At 44.1% G+C, this 26869-nt stretch overlaps 1 protein-coding gene across 1 annotated transcript in view; it reads right to left on the bottom strand.

Moving 5' to 3' along the window:
• Window positions 1-1962: 1962 nt before the first annotated feature.
• MIS18A (MIS18 kinetochore protein A) overlaps window positions 1963-26869 on the bottom strand; it is an 83819-nt gene continuing 58912 nt past the window's right edge. The window contains exon 6 of the mRNA XM_066370357.1: window positions 1963-3160. The gene's annotated coding sequence lies outside the window, so the exon portion shown is untranslated. The remainder of the gene's footprint in view (window positions 3161-26869) is intronic.

Raw genomic sequence — 26869 nt, 5'->3', positions numbered from 1 at the left:
CGCAGGTGCTCAAATGTTTATTGAATGAATGAATGAAGTAGGATTGAGTTGTGGGCTTGAATTGCGATTCAAATTTATATCTTTTAGATTAATTCCTCATTATAGAAATGAAGCTAATGTAATGACTATATATCCGCTATTTGTGGTTTTAATTCTTTTCTTATAATGGGATTTGCTATAATGTGTAGTCTGTAAGAAATAGTCTGACCAGGCAGTGGTGCAGTGGATAGAACATCAGACTGGGATGTGGAGGACCCAGGTTCGATGCGCCAGTCGCCAGCTTGAGCGCGCGCTCATCTGGTTTGAGCAAGACTCACCAGCTTGGACCCAAGGTTGCTGGCTTGAGCAAGGGGTCACTCTGTCTGCTGTAGCCCACCACCCCCCACCCTCAGTCAATGCACATATGAGAGAGCAATCAATGAACAACTAAGGTGCCACAACGAAGAACTGATGCTTCTCATCTCTCTCCCTTCTTGTCTGTCTGTCCCTATCTGTCCCTCTCTCTGTCTCTCTCTGTCACACACACACATACACACAAAGAAATCATATTCGAGGAAGTGAACATTGCAGAGTAAATGGAGCTGAGGCCCAGATCTTGGTAGTGGATCACCAACTGCAAATTACCCCGTGTGCAGGAAGGTAGAAATTGATAAATACACAAGCTCCCAGCTTGTCCTTCCTGGTTCCAGCATCTCTTAGTAACATCGGTCTGGGTTGGTGGATGTTTTATGAATTCTACATTCATGAACTCATTTGTGCATTCAGCATGGTGGTCTGACCACTGTGTGTAACACCAAGCTGTATGTGAAGGCCACAAAGATGAGTAAGACCCGTTACTACCTTACACAAGCTTACGGTCTAGTAGGGGAGAGTTCTGCACTGAAGTCTATTGTTACCATGTCATTCCATGTCGGGAAGGACAACAGGCTTCTGAGCATTGAGGGAGAATCTGTCGTTTGAGTTCAACCAAATTAGTTAGCTTTTAAAACAGAGAAAGCAAATGTAAATCAGATCTTTCTGAAAGAATATAAGAGAATCCAGAATTCCACAACAAACTTTATAACATCCAGGGGTATAATCTACTCAGCATGAAGAACCAAGAAAATGCAGCCATTCTCAAGAGGAAAGGTCATCAACAGACACTGAGCAGATGCTAAAATGCGTGAGCTTGAATTGAAGTGCAGCTGTTGAACTGCATTCATCCACTTAAAGGAAAACAGAGAACAGGAAACTACAAAAACTTTCATGCATCAATCTCGTGTAAAATCATTTACAAGCTCGTCATTCGACCTCGAAACATCCCTGGGAGTCAGTGTTCTTATTCCCATTTTAGAAAGCACAAATTCTGTGAGGTAGGAGCCAGGCCTTTTTTAAATGGATTTCATTTTTTTAGAGTGATTTTATATTTACAGAACAATCGAGAAGCTAGTACTCTCCAACACACATCCACACACATACTCATCCACATCCACCACACACACACTCAGTCACACTCACACACACTTTCTTCTATTACTGACATCTTCATCACTATGGCACATTTGCTACAATTAAAGAATCAATATCGATACATTATTATTAAAGTCAATTTTTTAAATTTAAATATTCTTGATATTTACCTAATGTTCTTTCTCTATTGTCTCCTTGGGCTCCTTTTGGTCATAACAGTGTCTTAGAATTTTCCTTGTTTTTGATGACATTGATGGTTTTGAGGAGTATGGTCAGGTCTTTTGTAGGCTGCCCCACTGTTGGAATTTTTCTTATTTTTTCCCTCATATTAGACTGGAATTGTGGGGTTTTTTGGGGGGGAGACACTGCCCAGTTGTTTACAGATATAACTCCATGGCTAGCACAGGGCTGCTCACAATGCCCTTAATAAATGTGGTTGACTAAATGAATGCCTGCTCACAATGTCCTTAATAAATGTGGTTGACTAAATAAATGCCTACCAGTAAGAGAACGTGTTCAGAAAGATTTTTTTTTAATTTTTATTTATTGATTTTTAAACAGAGGGGAGAGAGAGAAAGAGGGTAAGAGAGTAGGAAGCATCAACTTATAGTAGTTTGCTTTCCGTATGTGCCTTGACCGGGCAAGCCCAGGGATTCGAACTGGAGACCTCAGTGTTCCAGGTCAATGCTTTATCCACTGCGCCACCACAGGTCAGGCATCAGAAAGATTTTTAAATGACCCAAAAGATGCCCATCTAGTCAGAAGCAAAACTAGAATCTGAACCCAGGACTGTCCCAGAAACTCTTAGATTTTCCAGTACATTATAACAAGTTCCAGGTACTATTATAGGTACTTTGCATATGAGGTTTCTAACTCAGTGGTATCTGGGAACTTCTTCAAGTCTAAGTGAGAAGTGGCCTGGCATCTGAACCACCTCCGCGGCCCCCAGCGCCTCTGCATGCCCCGTGACCATAGCAGTGACCTTTCCAAGAAGACTAAGTGACTTTTCCTCTTGAAAATTCTCCAAACACTCCGCCAGCACTCTCCTGCCTGCACCCCACGTGGGCTGACACTTGGTAGCTCGCTTGAAGAACACACTGCTCCCTGCATCTTCCCATGTGCTGTTACTATGCTGAAAACATCTTTCTGCTCCAACCTCTACACCTTGGATGAGGAGAGGGAATCTTATTTATGTTTCATCTGTCTAGGGTTTCAACTCCTAACTCTATGAGATGAACCTCGTCTGACCCATTCAGGGGGCCTCCATCTTCCCTGCTCTGTGCACCCAGTGCCCACTGTACACACCTCCGCTGCGGCACTGGCCACACCCCGGTAACATTACTGCTTCCAGCTCCCACTGTCCAGCCGGACTTTTCAGTCCTTACTCATCTTTGCATCTGCCTTCCCTAGTGCAGTGCCTGGCACGTGACCAGCATTTAATGATGAGTGAGTGACTGTGGAAGGGTAATATTAATCTTCCGTGCAGGGAGGGACACACAACTCCTGAGAATGGACTGAATGTGGCCTCCACACTCTCTTCTGCGAGGCCAGGGGCACACGGCCAACCTCCCAGGAGTCTTTCATCTTGCTATCACATGCATCTGGTTGGGTCCAAGGCTGAGTGGCGTCTGGAACTGGGGAGTGAAGAATGGGCCTGAGCTCAGTATCTGCCGTACTTTCCCATGGATAAGACACGCCTTAATTTTGGGGCCTGAAATTTGAAAAAAAAATGTATTACATAAAGTTATTGAACTCAAGTTTTATTCATCATAAAATTCATACAACTCATCACTGTCAAAACTCCCATCCATTAGCTTGTCCTCATCTGTGTCTGATGACGAATCACTGTCTTCAACAATGAGCATAAAAACAAGCACGAAATAACAGGAAATGCATGTAAAAAAATCTATAACCACTGTATAAGATGCACCCAGTTTTTAGACCCCAAATTTTTCCCAAAAAGGTGTGTCTTATACATGGGGAAATACGGTAAGTCGGTCAACAGGCTGGAAACCCACCTGAGCCTTCTGTCACTTTGCAAAGAAAGTGCAAGAAAAGTCTCATCAGAGCGCACCTTGAAGGTGAACTATGGAGTCCACTGAAACGTTTTCATCAGCTCGGCGCATAAAAGCATCGAATGTGTGATTACATCCCCTTCCCTTTGCCACCTCTGGGCCATTCCAAGTGCAGTGGAAACCTGACAATGCTCCAATGAACTTGATTGGAGTAAACAGCCAAATTAGATAATTAATGATGACGTTTGCCAAATTTCCACTTTGCTTTCTTGCTGGGTAGATAGCACCCTGAGGCTACAGATACTTTTACAAGCAGACTGCCCAGTTTTCCTGCCGGGCCCTCAGGTATCTGGAATCTCGTGTTTTCTGTTACTCCTCCCAGCTCTTCTCTGCCACTTCAAAAAACAACTTAGAGGAAGAGGGAGGCTCACGGCACTGGGACACTGACCCTCACGCCTGGTTCTAAAAGGAATCCAGTGGCCTCGAATTTGGCAGGTCAACCCAGCCCAAGGTTATGAACTTGACTTTCCTTTCCTTATCAGCACCCACAAAGCGGCTGCTCTGTCCAGCCTTTGTCACAGGAGCCAAGAGAAGTGGAGGTCCCTTCGTACAGGTCATGTGCTGACTATGACTGGTTGAAGAATAGATCTCCTTCTTCTCCAGGTGGCTGTTTGCTGCCGCTTTGCACGGCTGGGAGTGGCCACATCCATTGCTTCCCCAAAGGCTTTTGTGTGTGTGTGTGTGGGGGGCACTTTTGGGTGCAAGAAAGGTTTAGTGACAAAGCATTTCTAGATTTAAAATATATATATACATTTCTAGATTAAAACCTAGAGGTCTAAAAGAAGTCGTCTTTTTGTAGTGGAAGTAGCATGGCCTCTGTGAAGGGGCTGCGTTGAAGGTCCACAAGGTCCACAGGTAGGAGTGTAAGGAGCGCTGTCCAGACTGTGACCCGTGCTGGGAGGCCTGGGGACGGGGGCGGACAGGCTGCAAGCTGGTGTTAACACACACGGTCCATGCCGCAGCAGCAACCGCTGGTGTTGGAAGACTCAGGAATGTTCCAACCTTCCAAGAAGAACCTTTCTAGCTGTCATAGATGTACAATATCTTGCATTGGGACCATGCTGGGACTTTATACACTAAAAAAGCTTTTTTTTTTTAGAGATAAAACTTGTTATACTTTTTTTTTTTGATTAATTTTAATGGGGTGACATTGATAAATCAGGGTACATATGTTCAGAGAAAACATCTCTAGATTATTTTGACATTTGATTATGCTGCATTCCCATCACCCAAAGTCCAATTGTCTTCCGTCACCTTCTAACTGGTTTTCTTTGTGCCCTTCCCCTCCCCCAATCCCCTCCCTCTCCCCCCCTACCCTGTAACCCCACAATCTTGTCCATGTCTCTGAGTCTCATTTTTATGTCCCACCTATGTATGGAATCATATAGTTCTTAGTTTTTTCTGATTTACTTACTTTGCTCAGTATAATGTTATCAAGGTCCATCCATGTTGTTGTAAATGATCCGATGTCATCATTTCTTATGGCTGAGTAGTATTCCATAGTATATATGTACCAAAGCTTTTTAATCCACTCGTCCTCTGATGGACACTTGGGCTGTTTCCAGATCTTCGCTATTGTGAACAATGTTGCCATAAACATGGGGGTGCATTTCTTCTTTTCAAACAGTGCTATGGTGTTCTTGGGGTATATTCCTAACAGTGGTATAGCTGGGTCAAAAGGCAGTTCGATTTTTAATTTCTTGAGGAATCTCCATACTGTTTTTCCACAGTGGCTGCACCAGTTTGCATTCCCACCAGCAGTGCAGGAGGGTTCCCTTTTCTCCACATCCTCACCAGCACTTATTCTGTGTTGTTTTGTTGATGAGCGCCATTCTGACTGGTGTGAGGTGATATCTCATTGTGGTTTTAATTTGCATTTCTCTAATGATTAGTGATGTTGAGCATTTTTTCATATGCCTATTGGCCATCTGTATGTCCTCTTTGGAGAAGTGTCTATTCATTTCTTTTGCCCATTTTTGGATTGGATTGTTTGTCTTCCTGGTATTAAGTTTTACAAGTTCTTTATAAATTTTGGTTATTAACCCCTTATCAAATGCATTGTCAAATATATTCTCCCATTGTGTAGTTTGTCTTTTTATTCTGTTCTTATTGTTTTTAGCTGTGCAGAAGCTTTTTAGTTTGATAAAGTCCCATTTGTTTATCCTGTCTTTTATTTCACTTGCCTGTGGAGACAAATCAGCAAATATATTGCTGCGAGAGATGTCAGAGAGCTTACTGCCTATGTTTTCTTCTAAGATGCTTATGGTTTTACGGCTTACATTTAAGTCTTTTATCCATTTTGAGTTTATTTTTGTGAATGGTGTAAGTTGGTGGTCTTTTTGAGTCTCTTTTCTTTTTTCTGCTCTGCTTCTGTGCCTTCATTTATCTTGTCCTCTAACTCGCTGATTCAATTCTCAGCTTCATCCATCTTGCTTTTAATTCCTTTCATTGTGTTCTTCATTTCTGATATTGTATTTTTCATTTCTGACTGATTCTTTTTTATTATTTCAATGTCCTTTTTAATATTTGCTATCTCTTTATTTAGGTGTTCGTAATGACCATCTATTGTTGTTCTAATACCTTTGAACATCCTAACAATCATTATTTTAAACTCTGCATCTGGTAATTTGGTTATATCTGATTCATTCAGGTCCTTTTCTGGGATTTCTCTTGATTCATTTGTGTTGCATTTCTCTGCCTTCTCATTTTCTCTGTGTAAAGGAAGGTTTTGGCCACTGGAGTCCACTGGGGTGTGGCCTCTGTTCCCTAGGTATGGTCTGTCTGCAGGCCCGCCACCCCCTCTGCTGTTGCTGCCTAAGGCGTTTGGGTATGGGCGTTGCCGGTGCCTGCCCACTGGGGCTGTTGCTGTGGTTTCCACTTCTCCTTCAGGGAGTGGCTATGATCACATGCTCAGGTGTACAAGCCTTGGTGGCCTTGGCCTTTGCCCCGCCCCCGTGGGTGGCGTTATGCTCATCCCTGAGGGCAGTGGCGAGCACCTTTGCTCAGCTGCGAGTCTCCGCCTGTTTCCGGGCTTTCAACCCGCCCTTGTAGGAGGAGCTCGCTTATGGGATGGCTGCAAGCCTTGGCTCCACAGGCCAGGTGGGACTGCGTGCCCATGCTCAGTAGCGGGACTCTGCCTGTTCTGAGTTTTTGGCTCCACCCCCGTGGGAGGAGCCGGCTCCCAAGTCAAGCCACAAGCCTTGGTTCTGTGGGCGGGGCAAGGCTGTGCTCCTGCACCTTTGCTTTAGGGCAGGTCTCTGTCCCTTCCGGGGTTCCCGCCCTTCTCCCGCAGGCTGGACTGCAGGTGGCCCGCAGCTGGGCTTGACCACTTTTGCAAGTCCCTTCCTCCCCAGCTGGGCAAGACTGAGCTCACACCTGGGCCCAGTGGTGGCCAGCCGGCTTCCGCGTCCTGCTGCCGCCCTCCAGCGAGCCCTCAGCCGTGTGGGGTGCGGGCACTGCAGCTCAGACCCTAAGACTCACTACTGTAGTTCAGAAAGCTCCCTCCTTCTAAGCGACTCTGCTCTGAGTGCCGTGGGAGAGCTTGTTTGGCTGGTGTCCTGCTTCCCTTTGCTAGTATTGCTGTTTCCAGGGGAAATATTCACTTCAGATTTGGGGAGTGACTCGTCCCAGGGGTTAGGGTGGCTGTCTCCCAAAATGTTTCTCCCTGTGCCTCCTAGATTACACTCTCTTCCTGCTACTCCAGTCCTCTCCTCTCTCCCCATCCCCCGGAGACCCGGGAGAGTGGTTGTGAGAGAGGTGTTCTGCGCGGTCCCTTTAAGAAGAACGCGGTCTGGGAAATCAGTCTCTTTCTCACAAACAGTATCCTGTCTTGTTTCCAGCTAAATACTGTCCATATGCCTCTTCTAGGCTCTGGGGCTGCAGGCTGGGGCTTTGTTACTGGGGCTAAGGACCCTCCTCTCTCTGCTAAACTCACTTCCCACCACGCGAGTCTCTTCTGGCTGCTGTTTGCTCCGGGGAGCTGGGCAGTCCTCTCCACATTTCCGCTTTTTCTACCAGTCTTGCTGTGGCTTCTTCAGTGTTCCTTGGTTGAAGAGTCCTCTTAGTTTAGTCCAAAGTTGGTTTTTCCAGATGATAGTTCTTAAAATTAGTTTGTAATCCACTTTGGTTCTGGGAGGTGGATGTTGGTACGTCCGCCTACTCCAGCGCCATCTTGTCTTCTCTCAAAAGCTTTTTTTTTTAATGAACACCTGCCTCATGCTAAGGGTTGTACTTAGCACAAATAATAATGACTAAGGCAAATAAGGCACAACCTAGTTAGCAGATATTATTGCCCACTTGCTCCCACGAAGCTGACAGCGGAACCCCACTTTGGGTGCTCCTCTCCACTCCTGGGTCTGCGAACAAGGTGGAGATGGCTGGAGTGAAACCCAGTGCAGGAGCTGGATGGACGACCACAGCTGGAGAATGGGAGCAGAGTGCACCGCTAGCTACAAAGAGACGCACCGGCAACTTCTCGATGATGTCAGCACGCTGTGTGGTGCTAGGACGGTGCCTACATGACTCTGGGCGTTTGTCAGATCCCACAGGATTGTACCTCATGAAGGGTGACCTCTCAAGTATGCAAATTAGAAACACCAACCAGGAGATGTGAGAAACTCAGGATGGAATGCTGACGGGGACAAAGACTCTAACTGTATTACCAACGTGCGACATCACCGCTGCAGCCACGAGCCTACCAGCACTTGGACACTGGTTTCTAAATACCATTCTCTGAGAGAAGAATCAGAGCCTTGGAGAAATGGCTGATTCTAGGCTGAAAAAGCAATGGCCGATTCTAGGGCTGGAGTATGTTACAGTATGAAGAAAGCAGGAGAGAACTCGAAAACAGCTAAAGGGTGCGAGCATGTCAAAAGGACACAGAAGCCAGTCTGAAAGAGCTTCCAATGGCCAAAGCCAAAACAACCTGAGCAACCAATAAATAAATAACAGATAGCCTGACCAGGCGGTGGTGCAGGATAGAGCGTTGGACTGGGATGCTGAAGGCCCAGGTTCGAAACCCCAAGGTCAACGCCTTAAGCGCTGGCTCATCCAGCTTGAGTGCAGGCTCACCATCGTGACCGTGGGGTCACCAACTTGAGCATAGGATCATAGACATGACCCCATGTTCGCTGGCTTGAGCCCAAAGGACACTGGCTTGAGCAAGGAGTCACTTGCTCTCCTGTAGCCCCACGGTCAAGGTACATATGAGAAAGCAATCAATGAATAACTAAGGTGTCGCAATGAAAAATTGATGCTTCTCATCTCTCTCCCTTCCTGTCTGTCTGTCCCTAGCTATCCCTCTCTTTGACTCTCTCTCTGCCTCTGTCAAAAAACAAAAAAAAGTAACAGATAATAATAAAAAAAAATTACAAGAGAATGGCATTGTAATCCAAAGTATAAAATAATTATACACAACTCCATGCTGATATAACTGTATGATTGAGTAAATAAGTAAAGATGAAAGAAGAGATGATTTTTCTTTTTCTTTTCTTTTTAATTTTTTTTACAGAGACAGAGCAAGAGTCAGAGAGAAGGATAGATAGGGACAGACAGACAGGAACGGAGAGAGATGAGAAGCATCAGTCATCAGTTTTTCGTTGTGGCACTTAGTTGTTCATTGATTGCTTTCTCATATGTGCCTTGACCAGGGGGCTACAGCAGACTGAGTGACCCCTTGCTCGACCCAGCAACCTTGGGTCTTAGCTGGTGAGCTTTGCTCAAACCAGATGAGCCCACACTCAAGCTGGCGACCTCAGGGTCTTGAACCTTGGTCCTCCACATCCCAGTCTGACACTCTATCCATTGTGCCACCACCTGGTCAGGTGAGATGGTTTATGTTTAAAGAAGAATTCCAAACAGTTGTGTAGATACCTGCTCCAAAGGTGGAGCTCAGTGTTACCCCCGTCTGCGTGGGTGTGGGTTGGATGTCATGACTTATGTCCAAAAAATAGATTATGTAGAGGAAAACTGGGCGACCCTACCATGAAGAGACCTTTTTTTTTCTTTTTCTTCCCTCTCCCCTCCCCTGCCACTCTCCCAAACTCCCCCCCTCCCCCCCCCCCCCCCAGCCATTAGCCTGAAAAGACCTTTCAAATACTGTCATGGCTCTGTGACCAGGTTAGCATCACCAGAAGTTAAGACACGTTGGCAGCATGCACTCTCTGGTATAATGGGATTAGAAAGGTATTTCACTTCATAAACAAAGAAACACACAAAAACACAGTACAGCCATATGAAAAATATCAAATAAACCCAAATTGAGGGACATTCTATAAAATGCCTAGCCAGTACTCAATGTCATGAAAAACAAAGAGAAGACTTAGAAATGGTCACAGATCAGGGGACGCAACAGAGACATGACATCTAACTGCTGTGTGGAATCCTGGAGGGGACCCTGTGTCAAGAAAATTAAAAAAGATATTGATGGAGAAATCAGTGAAATCCAAATAAAGTTTGGACTTTACTTAATAGTAACATATGAATGTTTTCTTTGGGGATTAGGGGAGAGTTGTTTGTTTTGGTTCTTGGTTTTTTTAAAATGTACTATGGCACGGGAAGACATTAACATCAAGGGAGACTGGGCGATGGGGAGACAAGAACTCACTGTGGTGTCTTTGCAGATTTTACGCCCATCTGTGAATCGGGGACCACTCTGAAATGTGAAGTATATCAAAAAAGTAAATGCAGACTGTTAATCCTAGCTTTGATGGGGTGACTTCCTAGTAAGCCAATGCTTCCATGAAACAAAGAGACAGACAGACAAGCAAAAACAAAACCAAAAAAAATTAGCTAGATTAAAAGGGAAAGCAAAGCCTTGCTTGAAGGCACTTCAAGGATGGATGGCAGGATGCGACACAGCACATCCCAGAAAGAAGGAAACTACTGGAGCCCAACGCTTTGTGAAGCTTTACACCTTGGGGCATTTGCTGACCTTTGTGTGGGGCAGAAAATACCAGCAGAGATTTATATAATTTCACATGGCAGGAGAGACAGAAAATGGAGTTTGTGGATTCCAAAGCAGCCAGGTCTTGAGAGGTCAAAGTTCAAGAGAGAACAATTTTAAAAAGCACAGAGAGAAGAAACCGACACCCGTCAATGTTCCTACTGAGGCAGTTTCCTCTCAGCAGGCTCAGCACTAAGGAGGCGAAGAGAAACACCCAACAAACAGAGCAGGGTTTCCAGTGGTTTCCTGGTGCCAAGGAATTAAAATTAGACTTCAGGACTTGACAAGGAGAAACAGCGCTAAGACGTTTTTTCAGTCTCAAAACCAAGCCTAAGAAAACAAATAAACAAAAACAACTTAGTCTTGGGGCTTCTCAGTCCCTGATCAGAGCAAGTGGATCTTCCTTTTGTTGGAGCCTGAGTATAGGGTGAGTCCTGTCTGGAGGGAGATCACAGCATCCAGAGCTCTGTGTCACCCACAACACCCAGCATGTGCTTAAAAAGTGTCAGGAGCAGCCCTGGCAGAATAGCTCAGTTGGTTAAAGCATCATCCCTAAGCACAGAGGTTGCTGATTCGATCACCAGTCAGGAAACGTACAGGAACAGATCAATGTTCCTGTCTCTCTCTCTCTCTCTCTTTATCTCCCTTCCTCTCTCTCTAAAATCAATCAATAAATATATTTTTTTTAATTAAAAAAAAAGTTACCAGGCACACCAGAAAACAGGACCAGCAGAATAGACCTACAGGTACTCATGTTAAAGTTATCTGACACAGACTTTTAAAGTTGCGATTAATACATTCAAAACTAGATTATGAGATAGAGGATTTTTGTTTGTTTGTTTGTTTGTTTTGGGTTTTTTTTTTACCCGAGAACTGGAATCTCTTGCTAAAAAAACAAAATGAAAATTATAAAACTAAACATTGTAACAACTGAAAAGAAAAACATTGTATACGAGGTTTATACTAAGTTGAACAAAAGCTACAGTGAGCATTAGAGAGCTAAAAGATAGGTCAGTAGAAAATAGCCTGATTTTGCTCATAGAGCCAGAAAGGATGAAAAATTTAAAACACCAGCATGAGACTCACAGCACACAGTAAGAAAGCCAATGGGCATGTAATTGTAACACACAGAGAGATAATGGCTATGCATTTTTTTCAAAATGAATGAAAGACGTCATGCCACAGAGTTGAGAAGCGCTGCAAACCCTAAGCAGGACAGACCGAAGAACGCAGAGGCAGATTAAATGGCGGGCGCCCTGGGCTCTGACATCTGAAGGGTCCCGCAAAACCCCAACTTTACACTTTTTTCTAATGACACCAAATTTGGTTTCATATGTGCAATTTTAACATTAATAGTACATAATATGTTTTATTTTAAAATATGGTTAACATGTATTTTTATTTTCCTTATCTCTTTCTCTTTTTTTAAGGGGTTCAATATTTTCTTCTGCGCCTGGGGCCTCAACTGACATTAATCCGCCTCTGAAAGAACATCATACCTTGGCATGTCCTAGTAAACTGCTGAAAAGCAAAGACAAGGCAAAAAGTCTTTAAAACTGCCTGAGGAAAATTATAGCAGTTTTTCAAGGAGCAAACAAAATGTTTATGTCTGAACAAAAATAAAAGACAATGGCAGTTTGCTATGGATGGAATGTTCATGTCCCCCGGACCCCCTGCCAATTTCTGTGCTAAAACTCTATTCCATAATGTGAGGCATTTGGATGTGCGGCCCTGGCAGGTGATGAGTTCATGAGGGTGCAGCCCCCACAAATGGGTCATAGTGCTCTTATAAGGGAAGACACGACGGACAAGATTCTCCATCTGTGATGTGAAGACACAGCAGGAGGATGGTCATCGGCATGCCAGGGAGGCGTCCATCCCAGGAACTGGAACAGCCAGCACCTAGATCTTGAACCCCCAGCCTCAGAACCATGAGGAATAAATGTCTGTTGTCTAAGCAACCCACACCTGGGGTGTTCTGTTAAAACAGCCTGAGCAGACTAAGACGGTTGGGACATTTAAAGTGCTAAAGAAAATAAATGCCAACTTGGAAATCGATACCTAGACAAACCATCTCATAAAAGTGAGAAGGATGAAGGAATTTCTCAGGTGCCATCGCTGGCAGACTTGCATTAGGAAGTGCTGATGGGACTTCTTCGGGCAGATAGAAAAGTGCGGAGGAATTAAGGGCAATGATAAAAATAACTACATGGGTAAAACTAAATGTTTATAGATTAGGTCAAAATAGTAATGTGTCATGTGGCTTCCTGTATATGTAAACAAAGACGCATACACCAATAACACAAAAGATAAGAGGGAGGGAAATTGAATTAAAAGTGTTTTAAGGCACTAGCTTTATCTGGGAAGTGGTAAAGGGACTAATTAATAAAAGATTCTTTAAAATGGCAGTTGTAATTTATAGCTATTTCTAGAGAAAATATATCTCTATAAGGTAATAGAGAGATAGTAATTAATCATTTTTAAAGCAAAAAATGAAGGTGAAAAGGAAAATTAAGATAAATGCAACAAATAGACTATAAATAGGAAAATAGTGTCTATAAGCCTAAATGTATTAGCAATTCATTCAATGGAAATAATGTTAAATCACCAATTGATTCAAATTGGACAGGCACTTTTGGATTGGTACAATAAAGACTTCCAAAATTTCATTCCTTTCATAAAAGCAAAGAGAGCACCAGCAAAAAACGAAGAAAATAAACTTTTTCAGAACTTGGTATATTAACCAAAGGCTTTCACCAACGTAAGGAACATTTATTCAAGTAAAATATCTGGATCTTAGTGAGGACAGTAAGCTAAGCTTTGTGGTATTTTAACTTAACCTATTCCCAACTCCCTCCTCTCCATGGCTTTGTCATAGCCGTAAAAACAGCAGCTTCACAACCATAGCAGCTCTGACAAACAGCAATTTAGCAGCTGCTGAAAGGGAGAGGAAAGGTCTGAAGCTCCCCCCAAAATCCACTCCTAAAGAACTGTCACTGTCGGACCTCTGTGGCATCTTCCGGGGAAAGCCCCATTTGTAAGCCTTCTCTTAATTGATTTGACTCAGAGTTTGCTCAGTGGGCATTTGTCAAATGCAGTCAGTGGCAGTTAATTAACATCACAGCCACCTCGGTTGGCAAGATGAACTCAGCCAAATACGAGGCTGGCCCAAAACACAAAAGGAAAATGTGGGAAATGGGATGTCCACAGAAGCTTGGTGAAACTCCAACCTGTTCTTGAATCCAGAAGGTCATGTTCATGGGCAAGGCTGCATGGATGCCCAGGACATACATAAGAAAGCCCTCATCACTCACCTCTGCCTGACCCTGAGTCTTTGGGCAAGCAGGGAATAAAGACAACTGCAGAACTGTAAATTACTGAGACACTAAAAGTGACATTCACACGTTCACTGGGCTCCCTGGCAAAAGGTGGGGCACTTACTGGTTTCAGGCATTTCAGAAAACCTTTATCTAGTCATTGGCTGAGCAGTAAGCTAGCCAAGCAGAAGTTTCAGTGACCACAAACAACAAAGAATAAAACTGTACAGTGCAAGCCAAGGAAATTCACAGAACCAAAAAACCTAGAAGCAGCAACAATAATAAACAATAAACCTGAGGGGTAGGGAAGAATCTGATTTCCAGAGTTGTCAAATTATATTATTTTAAATGCCTCATATTCAACAAAACATGATAAGATATGCAAAGAATAAGTGTGTCCCATACACGAGAAAAGACATAGTCAGTAGAAACTAGCCTTATGTAAAATCAGATATTGATGTTACTACACAAAGATTTTATTACCACCAGCCAGGATTCCAAAAAGACTTTAAATCAGCTATTTTAAATATGTTTAAAGAACTAAAATAAACCATGCCTAAAGAATTAATGAAACGTATGAGGTCAATGTCTCACCCAATTAGGAATTAGGAATATTGAAAAGTAGAGGTTATTAACAACAACCAAATAGAAATCTGGAGTAGAAAAGTAGAGAAACTGAAATGAGACATTTCTTAGAGAGGCTCAACAGCAGATATGAGCTGGCACAAGAAAGAGTTTGCAAACTTAAAGATACATTCATTGACATAAAGAACAAAAAGGAAAAAGAATGAAGAAAAATTATCAGAGCTTCAGAGACCTGTAGGAAAACGTCAAACATGCCAACATATGCATCATGTGAATCCCAGAAGAAATATAGACACAAACACCCTCAATATAATTTTACTCAATGAAACCCAGCAGCATATAAAAGGATAATATACTATGAACAAGTTATCTTTTCCCCAGGAATGCCGGGTTGATTTAGCATCCAAAAATTAATTAATGGGATACACAATATTCATAAAATAAAGTGTGTAGGGGGGAACCATATAATAACCTTAATAGACATAGAAAAAGCTTTTGACAAAATCCAACACCTTTTGTGGTAAAACACTCAATAAACTCAAAGTAGCAAGGAATTTCTTCAACTTGATAAAGGGCATCTAGAAAAATAATCCACAGCTGGCATTATACTCAATGGCAAAAAACTGAATGCCTTCTCCTATGATCAGAAACAAGACAAAAATATCCACTACTTCTATTCAGTAATGTACTAGATGGAGGTTTTACCTAGGACAATTAGGCAAGAAAATGAAGTAAAATGCATCCAGACTAGAAAAGAAGAAATAAGTTATCTTTATGGGTGGATGAGATGATCTTGTGTTTAAAAATGCCTAAGAAATACACACATAAAAAAAAAATCATTCAAACTAATAAAAGAGTTCAGCAAAATAATAAGATACCAAATCAATATACAAAAGTCAACTGTATTCCTTTTTTTTTTTTTTTTTTTGTATTTTTCTGAAGCTGGAAACAGGGAGAGACAGTCAGACAGACTCCCGCATGCGCCCGACCGGGATCCACCTGGCACGCCCACCAGGGGCGATGCTCTGCCCACCAGGAGGCCATGCTCTGCCCCTCCGGGGCGTCGCTCTGCCTCAACCAGAGCCACTCTAGCGCCTGGGGCAGAGGCCAAAGAGCCATCCCCAGCGCCCGGGCCATCTTTGCTCCAATGGAGCCTTGGCTGCGGGAGGGGAAGAGAGAGACAGAGAGGAAGGAGGGGGGAGTGGAGAAGCAAATGGGCACTTCTCCTATGTGCCCTGGCCGGGAATCAAACCCGGGTCCCCCGCACGCCAGGCCAACGCTCTACCGCTGAGCCAACCGGCCGGGGCCTCAACTGTATTCCTATACACTAACAATAAATAATCTGAAATAAAATTAAGGCCCTGGCCGGTTGGCTCAGTGGTAGAGCGTCGGCCTGGTATGCAGGAGTCCTGGGTTCGATTTCCGGCCAGGGCACACAGGAGAAGCGCCCATCTGCTTCTCCACCCCTCCCCCTCTCCTTCCTCTCTGTCTCTCTCTTCCCCTCCTGCAGCCAGGGCTCCATTGGAGCAAAGTTGGCCCGGGCGCCAAGGATGGCTCTGTGGCCTCTGTCTCAGGCGCTAGAATGGCTCTGGTTGCAACAGAGCTGTGCCCCAGATGGGCAGAGCATCGCCCCCTGGTGGGCGTGCCGGGTGGATCCCGGTCAGGTGCATGCGGGAGTCTGTCTGACTGCCTCCCCGTTTCCAACTTCAGAAAAATACAAAAAATAAAAAGAAAAGAAATTAAGAAGACAGCCTCATTTATAATTTCAAAAAGAATAAAATACCTAAGGACAAATTTAATAAAATAAGAATAAGATTTGTACCCTGAAAAGTATAAAACATTGTTGAAAGAAATAAAAGAAAATCTAAAAATAATCAAAGACATCCCATGTTCACGGATCAGAAAACTTCATATTGTTAGGAAGGCAACATTCCCCTAAAATAATTTACAGATTCAATGCAATTCAAACAAAATTCCAGCTGCCTTCTTATTTTTTCAGAAATTAATTAGATAATCCTGCAATTCACATGAAAATGTAAGGGACCCAGTATAGCCAAAGCAATTTTGGAAAAGGGACAAAGTTGGAGAACTCACACTTCTCAACTTCAAAATTTACTCCCCCCCCAAAAAAATGTGTGTACTAGCATAAACATAAAGAAACACCTTAATGGAAAAGAACTGAGAGTATAGAAATAAACTCTCCCTTTATGGGCAACTTATTTTCTATTAGGGCCAACACAAATTCAGTGGAAAAATTCAACAAACGGTGCTGGAGCAACTTAATATCCACATAAAAACAAATAAAGTTGGGTTCAATCTCATCATCATAGTCAAATAACTCAAAATGAATCACAGATCTAAATGTAGGATCTAAAATTATAAAACTCTTAAAACAATAGTTTCTTACATATGACAGACATCAAAAGCCCAATCAGCAGAAGAAATAAACAGATAAACTGCACATCATCAAAATTAAAATTATGGGTGCTTCAAAGAACGCCTTTAAGAAAAAGACAATTCATAAAATGGGTGAAAATATTTGCAGATCATATACCTGATAAGGGACTTATATTTAGAATTTATAAAGAACTCTTTGTAAAAGACATATATCCCAATTTTAAATAGAACAAAGGATTTGAATAGCTATTTCTGCCAAGAAGATGTATCAACAGTCTATCAGCACACGAAGAGATGTTCAATGTCACTAGTCACTAAGGAAATACAAACCAAAAGCAGTTAGATACTACCTCACACTCACTGAGATGGTGAGAATTAAGATAGACCATAAAAGTGTGGGCAAGAACATGGAGAATTTAGAACTCTGACACATTGCTGGTGGGGTAAAATGCACAATGATTTTGGGAACACTGTTTGGCAGTCCTTTGCATTCAACATAGAGTTATCATCTGACCCAATAGTTCCACTATGATATGCATAGCCAAGAGAAATGAAAACCTATATCTACACAAACACTTGTACTCGATTTTCCTTAACGTTACTAATACATGTCTGCCTAGCGAGCTCTATCAAGTAGAAACAGCCCCAAAAGTCCACCAATAAGTGAACGAATAAACAAAATGCAGTAGGTCCATACTCCAGAATATGATTTGGCAGCAAAAGGAATGAAGTACTGAGGATGACCCTCCAAAACCTGATGTTAGAGGAGTGAAGCCAGTCACAAAATACCATGTATTGTATGATTCCTTTATTACGAAATGTCCAGGGTAGGCATATCCACAGAGATGGATCAGGTTTTGCCAGGGAATGGGGTGGAGGGTGGGGGGACAATAAAGAGTGACAGTCAACAGATATAAGGTTTCTTCTGGGAGTACCGAAAGGGATCTGAAATTAGATAGTTGTCATGGCTGCAAAGCTCTGTAAATATACTAAAACCTATTCAATCTTACATTTTAAAATGTGAATTATATCTCAATAAAGAATAAAGATTGTCATACTGAATTTTTTAAAAATATCTATGCTGCTTTACAGGATGCCTTAGACGTAAGAATGTTGGAAGTATAAGAATGGAAAATAAGTACTGCGCCAGAACCAACCGAAGGAATGCCGGCACAGCTATTCAGTCAAGAAGCATTACTGGAGATAAGGAGAAACGCTTCTCAATGACAAAAGGTCAGTCTTCCAGGAAGATGAAACAAAGGGAGATTTTCACGCATCTAATAACAGAGCTTCATAGTATATAAAGCAAAATTTGAAAGCGCTAAAATTAAATAGCAGGCCCTGGCCGGTAGGCTCAGTGGTAGAGCGTCGGCCTGGCGTGCAGAAGTCCCGGGTTCGATTCCCGGCCAGGGCACACACGAGAAGCACCCATCTGCCTCTCCACTCCTCCCCCTCTCCTTCCTCTCTGTCTTTCTCTTCCCCTCCCGCAGCGAGGCTCCATTGGAGCAAAGATGGCCCGGGCACTGGGGATGGCTCCTTGGCCTCTGCCCCAGGCGCTAGAGTGGCTCTGGTAGCGACAGAGCGACACCCCCTGGTGGGCGTGCCGGGTGGATCCCGGTCAAGCGCATGCGGGAGTCTGTCTGACTGTCTCTCCCCGTTTCCAGCTTCAGAAAAATACAAAAAAAAAAAAAATAATAAAAAAAAATTAAATAGCAGACAAAGTCCACAATGGTAATAAGACACATGAACACATCAATCTAGGTAACTACAGGACAAGTAGAAAAAGTCACTAAGGATTCAGAAAACTTGAACAAGATGATTAACTAACTTGATCTGACAGACATACAGAGAACACGACACCCAGGGACACAGAACGTCCACTCTACTCAAGAGCACATAAAACATTTATTAAAACGAACCATGTCCTGGGCATAAAACAAGTATCAACAAATATCAAAAGTGCTGAAATCCTTCAGAGTAAATTCTCTGAACACAGAGGAATCAAGATAGAAAATAATTAGGAAATCTCCAAATGTTTGTAAATTAAGTCGTTTATGTCTACAGAATCCATTTTGGAATGAATCAATGTAACACAACACATCAAGACCTGTGAATCAAGGCCCAGGGTGTGCTCAGGAAAATTTATATATTAAATTCATAGAATAGATGCTCATATTAAAAAATAAGAAAGGCTGAAAGATCAATTGTCTAACTCAGGGGTCCCCAAACTACGGCCTACGGGCCGCATGCGGCCCCCTGAGGCCATTTATCCGGCCCCCCACACACTTCCAGAAGGGGCACCTCTTTCATTGGTGATCAGTGAATGCATCACATCCTGTGCCCCTGGAGTACTGTATGTGGCGGTGCCGCAAAGCACTGCGACGCTCACGTACAGTACTACTTCCAGTGACGGGGGATGCAGGCGTCATGGCTCCGGAAGCGCATCATACGATGCACATCGGTCTGCGACTGCGGCGTCCCACATTGAAATACCGGGCAGTTTGTAGACTTAAATTTACTTGTTCTTTATTTTAAATATTGTATTTGTCCCCGTTTTGTTTTTTTTACTTTAAAATAAGATATGTGCATTGTACATAGGAATTTTTTTAAAAATTAATTTAATTTTTTTTTTTTTTCAGAGTCAGAGAGAGAAAGACAGAGAGAGGGATAGACAGGGACAGACAGACGGGAACGCTGGGAGATGAGAAGCATCAATCATCAGTTTTTTGTTGCGACACTTTAGTTGTTCATTGATTGTTTTCTCATATGTGCCTTGACCGTGGGCCTTCAGCAGACCGAGTAATCCCTTGCTCAAGCCAGCGACCTTGGGTTCACGCTGGTGAGCTTTTTGCTCAAACCAGATGAACTCACGCTCAAGATGGAGACCTCAGGGTCTCAAACCTGGGTCTTCCGCGTCCCAGTCCGATGCTCTATCCACTGCGCCACCGCCTGGTCAGGCATAGGAATTTGTTCATAGTTTTTTTTTATAGTCCGGCTCTCCAACAGTCTGAGGGACAGTGAACTGGCCCCCTGTGTAAAAAGTTTGGGGACCCCTGGTCTAACTATTTATCCCAAGAAGTTAGAAAATAAACATAAAATAAACTGAAAGAAAGTAGAAAGAAGGAAATAGTAAAGAGAACAGGGGGTGCAGGGGTACCCAAGAAACAAATGTCTAACAATTGAATATCAACAAAGCAAAGCTTCATGTTCTGAAAACACCAATAACTTTGAAAGAAGAAATAGCACAGATCTTAACACAACTCTTCCAGAGGACACAAGAAGAGGGCACGCACACAAAATCGTTGTGTGAGGCTAAAATAATGCAGCTACCAAAACTCAATTAGGACATTACATGAAGAGAAAGTTATAGACAAACCTCTCTCAAAAACAGGTGTCAGCCTGACCAGGCAGTGGCACAGTGGATAGAGCGTTGGACTAGGATGCAGAGAACCCAGGTTCGAGACCCCGAGGTCGCCAGCTTGAGCAGAGGCTCATCTGGTTTGAGCAAAGCTCACCAGCTTGGATCCAAGGTCGCTGGCTCGAGCAAGGGGTCACTCATTCTGCTGAAGGCCCACGGTCAAGGAACATATGAGAAAGCAATCAATGAACAACTAAGGTGTCGCAACGAAAAACTGATGATTGATGCTTCTCATCTCTCTCCGTTCCTGTCTGTCTGTCCCTATCTATCCCTCTCTCTGACTCTCTCTCTCTCTGTCACTGTAAAAAAAACAAAAAACAGATCCAAAATCCTAAACAAAACATTAGCAAGTCAGATGCAGTGACAAACAAAAAGGATCTTTCATGAGCAAGCTGGGTTTGATCTAAATAGACCGTTTTAAAACCAGTTCATGAATTCGCCATATTAACAAAATAAATAAGGTAAAATCTATGACCATATTAATAGGTGCAAAAAAGAAAAGCATTTGATAAATTTCACATCCAGTCATGATCAAAATTTTAGCAAAGTAGGAATAGAACTTTCTCAATGGTAAGAGTATCTTTAATTTAAAAAAATACAAACCTGCCTCCAATATTATATTGATATTATATTGATGGTGAATTATTGAATGCTTCCCACCTGAGAAAAAGAATAAAACAATTCCTATTTTCACCGTGTCTGTTTATGTTGCCTGGGGTGGGGGAGGGGGGAGGCAGTCCTAGCCACTGCAAAAAGTTTAGGAAGAAATAAACTATAGGAATTAAAAAGGAAGAAATAAAACTGTCATTATCCCCACACAACACAAATACAACATAAGTGCGTATGGAAGGCTCCAAAGAACTTGCAATCAGACTACTAAGTAATCTTAGCAAATTTCTTGAATAAAAGATTACCTTAGGCCTGACCTGTGGTGGCGCAGTGGATAAAGCGTTGACCTGGAAATGCTGAGGTCGCCGGTTTGAAACCCTGGGCTTGCCAGGTCAAGGCACATATGGGAGTTGATGCTTCCAGCTCCTCCCCCCTTCTCTCTCTGTCTCTTTCTCCTCTCTGCCTCTCCTCTCTAAAATGAATAAATAAAATTAAAAAAAAGAATCACACACACTTGCAAAATAAAACTTTAAAAAAAAAAAAAAAGATTACCTTAGAAAAATCAATTGTAAATGCCACCCCAAAATTTTAATTAACAAAAATCAGTTGCATTTTTATTGAAAAAGAGTGAACAATAAGAAAATGAAAATTTTAAAACAGCATTTACAACGCCACAAAATTAAAGTTGTGGAAATACATCTAAAGAAAATTTTCTACATATAAACTATAAAATATTATTACTAATTAATAATTATTAATAAGAGGAGGGATAAGTCATGTTCATGGATGGAAAGAGGCAACATTATAAAGATGTCAATTATCTCCAAATTGATCCAATAAAAATCCCAGAAAGTTCTTTTTTTTCCTGGAAATTAACAAGGCATTCTAAAATTTATATGGAAATGCAGAGACAAAAAAGCCATTATTTAAAGAAGAAATTACACATTCTCATTTTTGTTGCTTTATAAAGTCACTGTTTCCTTATTTTATCCAAGTGTTTGCACCCAGCCTCACGGGTTACCCAGCAAACACTTTCCGAGTTAGCGGCTCTCACTTCCTCCCCATGGCACCGTCCTCTCTCTGTCTGTCTCTTTCCTGCATCTCCCTCTTCCCTGCTGGAGGCGAGACCACTGCAGCTGCGGGCAACACGATGTCCCGGCGGCTTACAGCTGCTACCCACCTCTCTCTACTGAGAAAACAACGAGAAGTGGAAGACGCCTAGTTATCTCTGCTTCCCACCTCGGTTCTTGGTCTGACAGTTGGTGGTGAGCACTGGTGATGGACATCCCTGAGCGTTTGGTGACCTTTACAGCCCCTCCTCCCGGGCAATGTCTATGCCCAACTACTCACAAAATTTTGCAGACATTTGTTAGGGGGTGATAAAAGTCCATAGCCTCCAAGTCTAAAAAGACCACAACTTAACAAGGCACTCAAAATAGGTCCCTTCACTGCTTTCATTTTCCCAGGTCCAAAGCTTCCTAAGCGGTGGACCACATTCTCTGAGAAGTGAACCAACCAGAGGTGTAACACCATTGCTAAAGAACAGATGATGTGTGACAACCACTGGACAACTTTGGCCTCAATGCACAGGGGTAAGAAACAGGTAGAGAAACCATGAAAATAGGTTTTTTCCCCATAATCTTTCAGCCAACCTAGAAATTCTGCATCCATTCCTTCTACCTCCTCCTGCTCCTGGGCATTCAGAGGCCCTTCTGCTACCGCAAGTCTTACTGAACCTGAAAAACTGAGTCCCACGTGCCATAAACACACCCCCTGTGTGCCCTGGTCTTACAAGGCACACAGGTTCCCCTGAAAATAAAACAGAAGTAGAGAGAGAAGGGGCAAGGCCCCTCACGTGTTGGATTTCTAATCTGTGTCCAGCCCCCCACCCCCAGCCTGTGTACCTTTTGAAGGTGGGAACTCGATCGTGTGCACGTCTGCCTCCCCACACTAGAGCTTACCTGGTTCTGTTGGGAGTTCCTGGATCCCCAGGGCACTGAAGCCACCCTGGAGCCAAGGAAGAAGGACAGAGACTAGCCACTCCCCACTCTGTCATCTGGCTCTGCTATGGGCTCAGGTGGGCTTACATGATTCCCCTCCTTGGCCCCTTGCCCTGGTCACTCCCTACCCCCAGCTGTCCAATCTTTCTCCATCCCCATCTCGGGTGCCTCCAAACTGCTCCCTCCTTCTTTAGTCCAAACTTGCAATTTCCTCTGAATAACCCATTCACAGGAGGAGCCCCTTGGCAGGGAGGAGCAGTCACCTGTCAGCCCACCTGGGCAGCCTGAGGTCGTTACCAGTCATGGCTTCCAGAGCTATGAGGAGCCATGAAGCAAACAACTGGCCTGGCTTCCAGGTGGCCCCCACCCCATCCCTTGTCTGCCTACCTGATTAAGTCAGATTAAATCCACATCAAGGGCTGCTGGCGGGCATGTGAGAAAACATGAGGGCCAGCTTGGCTTTTATGAAAAATGAGGGGAGACGGCAAAGGTTCTGTGCCCAGAATCTGTCTTGGGTTTTTATTGTGTGTTGTTTTGTGTTAACATAAACCGAAAGGTCCCCTTGGACATCTCTGCCCGGGAGTCTCCACCAGGGCCAGTCAGCGCAGTAAGGGAGGGGGATGGGAGGGCCAGGCGTGCTGTCTGTCCTCTGTGATAAGTACTAAAGGTCTGAAGAGCTCATAGCAAAGCTTTGCATCTGTGCATGTTTCCAGCCCCTGCAGATTGGCGTGGGAAATCCACAGCTGGATCCCATAGCAGCAAGGTGAGTAGAAACTCATGTGTTTTGGCCTGAAGGGAAATTATCTCATCCTGTTTTATCAAAGTTCAAGCAATTTGTTCTTGACATGATAGATGATAGACATGGGAAAGAAAGAAGAGAGGGAGGGAGGGAGGAATTATTGGGTGACAATTCTAGCTTTTCAGGGAGGGGTTTTTGACCCAAACCACACCGATTAGGGTCCTCTCTGGAACTTCCCTGGAAAAACACTCAAGAAAGTTTCTCTCTGTACATGGGGATATTGTGGCCATATTTATTTCTTTTTAATCATGGGCTTTGTGCTCCAGAGAAGCCTGGAGGAAAAGAGGGAAAAAGGGGGAGCTTCAAGATTCTAGTCCACCTGTGATGGCTAATTCTGTGTGTCAACTTGCCTGAACCATGGGGGGTGCCCAGATATTTGGTCAAATATTATTCTGGTGTGTCTGTGTTTTGGGATGAGATTAACATTTGAATCAGTGCAGTGAGTGAAGTACACTGCCCTCCCAGCGTAGGTGGTCTCACGCAGTCCATCGATGGCCTGAACAGAAGATGGCAGAGCAAGGGGGCACACACGCTCCGCCCGACTGTCTTCGAGCCGGGAGTTGGTATCCTGCCTTCGGAGAACTTGAACTGGAACGACGCCATCGGCTCTCCTGGGCCTCCAGTTCGCAGAGGGCAGACCCCAGTGCTCCTCCACCTCCACAATCACACGAGCCAAGTCCTTAAATAAACCTCTTCTATACCCTACCAGTCCTGTTCCTCGGGAGAATGTGGACCAGTCTACCACTTAAACCTGAAGTCCACGACAGAGTGTTGTCTGTTTCTGGCATGCTCACACACAAGAAGCAGGCCACACCATCCAGGGCAGAGACCTGTCTCCTATAACATCTCAACCCCAGAGCAGCAGGATTCAAAAAAAGACTCTGAGAAGAACCGAGCCTACCCTGTGGAATAAACTAATACAGGTTCACTGTGTGGCAGAGACACAACTCCCTCAACAACCCAACATGTGGCTTCAGGGTTAAGTTCTAATCCCTTCCCACGATGTGCTGGAAAGTGCCCTGGTCAGAGCAGCTGGGGACATGGCCTCCCAGGGTGTCACGTGTGGTCCCAGCACAGCAAACAGTGGAGGGTGCTGGGGTGCGAGGCCATGCACTGGAGACACGTTGGCTTGGGCACGAGCATCCCCTGATGCCCTTCCCTGGGGCCAGTTCAGAGTCCAACCTTTGTTCTCTCAGGGTGGACACCCTAGTAGCAGAAATTCTTAGTCCACGTATTGACAGGAAATCCAAAGTCAGACTCCAAGACACAGGGCCTCTGCCCCAGGAGCTTGTGACAGCAGCCTTGCCTCTGTCTATAACCCAATGTTGAAAAATGAAAATAAACTGGAAGCATCGTCACTCAGCACTGCACTTCCTCTTGTAGGTGAAAAAAGTTGCAAAGTATTTCGGGACAGTGAGGATGGAGAAGTCCTCATTTAAGAAGGCACAGTGACCTGACAACCTAAAACCACAACCGACTCCAGCTTTCTCTGAACATCCAGTCAGCTGCTCTTTGCTCCCTCTTTCTGACCCGCCCACCTGCAGCTGACATGTGGACGTTTGCTGGACATCAGCTGCCCGTCTTTCGGTCAGTCCCAGTCACCGCCAAACAGAGTCCAGTCCAAGGACCCAAGGAGAAAGGTTTTTAAATGGACTTAATGTGTCTGGTTCATTTGCAGCATCTGGGAAAAGGTCTCTGAATCCCAAAGGCTGAGACTGTATTTTGGGTGACTTCATCCAAATGATATAACCAAATCAAAAGTAGAAATATTTAGATCACTTCTGTAAAAAACCGTCTGCCCGCTGTCAGATGAAAGCCCAGCCGAGCAGAGTTTCTCTGTCCTCTCCCCCCTTTTCACTCCAAGGGCGGGACACACAGCTCAAAGGGTCACTGTGGCTGTAAGTCACAGGAAGGACAGCCACCAGGCCCGGTCCCAGGGCGGGTTCCAGCCGCAGAGCTGTCCTCTCCACCAGCACCTCGTGGCTGGCCCACATCAGGCCTTGGCTGTTTTTAGTTCCCTGTGCTTCTAATTCCAAAGACACGGCTATTTTACTTGGCCTCCCTTCCTTTCTCACGCAGTGAAACACGTCTCCACAGCCACATGTCTAAGAAAGTGCAGCAGAAGATTAAAAACAGATCAGTCTCGTGAACAGGTGCCGAGCATTATCGAATAGCAAGCTAAATATAAAAAGGAGGCTCGTTAGAGTTCTGGCATCTCGCCTGCCGTCGGCATCACTGCTTTTTAACTGTTGAAACTGCGCCCAGAACTCATTGAAAAGGGGAGGCAGTGATCCCACACTCCTGTACTGAGGGTGTGAGGGTGTGAGGGTGTGTGTGTGTGTGTGTGTGTGTGTGTGTGTGTGTGTGTGTGTGTGACGGAAGGAAGGAGGCAGAAAGGAGATGGTATTCCCTGACAATGCCAAACAATGGGGAGCACTGATAAGAAGTTGCTTGTCCTTGTATAAAAAATTTCATCTTCTAGAACCTTTGCTTTTCAAAAAGCGGTCCTCAGACCAGCAGCAGCACTCCTCGGGCATCATCTCAGAGGTTCTGAGACAGAACCTGTGTTTCCTAAACCCAACTGCCCACTGATGCACATTAAAGTCTGAGAAGCACTGGTCCGGGAATGAAAGTGGGTGGACTGGCCCTGCAGAGGACGGGGCGAGGAAGGCCGAAGGATGTGTTTCCCGAGGGGCATCACTGGGGGGACACTCGGTGGTCACCTAAGGTGGGGGTCAGCAAACATTTTCCGTAAAGGTCCAGATAGTAAATATGTAAGCTTTGCAGGCCATCAATCTCTGTCACAACTAGTCCACTACATTACGGTGGAAAAAACACGGCCACAGATGTTGTGTAAACAAACAGGTATGATGAACGCAGTTTACAAATATGGGCCCTGGGCCAGGTTTGGTTCTCAGATAGCAGGTGGCCAACCTCTAGATTAACGGAACAACCTGCCTTCACATAGTGCAGAATATTCTAATTGTGGTTTTGAATGTGCCTGACCTCACGATTCTTGGTCTCACTAGCTTCTCGACACTTCTCTGTCCATGAGGCAGAATACCTTCAATCAGGGCTCTTTCTTTAGAAATGAGAAACATGTGGTCTAGCTCTGTTTCTCAAGGGTTTCTTGTGAAAAATGCTAAGAACTCAGGTCATTGTGTTGGCTTCCTGGAACACTCCTGTCCCCGTGATGGCCCTCAGCAGGTCGGGGAGCCAAAGCACCAAGAAGGTGGCTCTCTAAGGTGAGCCCCGCATAGCTCACCAGAGACTGTAA

Source organism: Saccopteryx leptura, chromosome 2 (genome assembly GCF_036850995.1).
Source record: "Saccopteryx leptura isolate mSacLep1 chromosome 2, mSacLep1_pri_phased_curated, whole genome shotgun sequence".
Taxonomy (NCBI): domain Eukaryota; kingdom Metazoa; phylum Chordata; class Mammalia; order Chiroptera; family Emballonuridae; genus Saccopteryx; species Saccopteryx leptura.
This window is presented reverse-complemented; position numbering and strand designations above follow the sequence as displayed.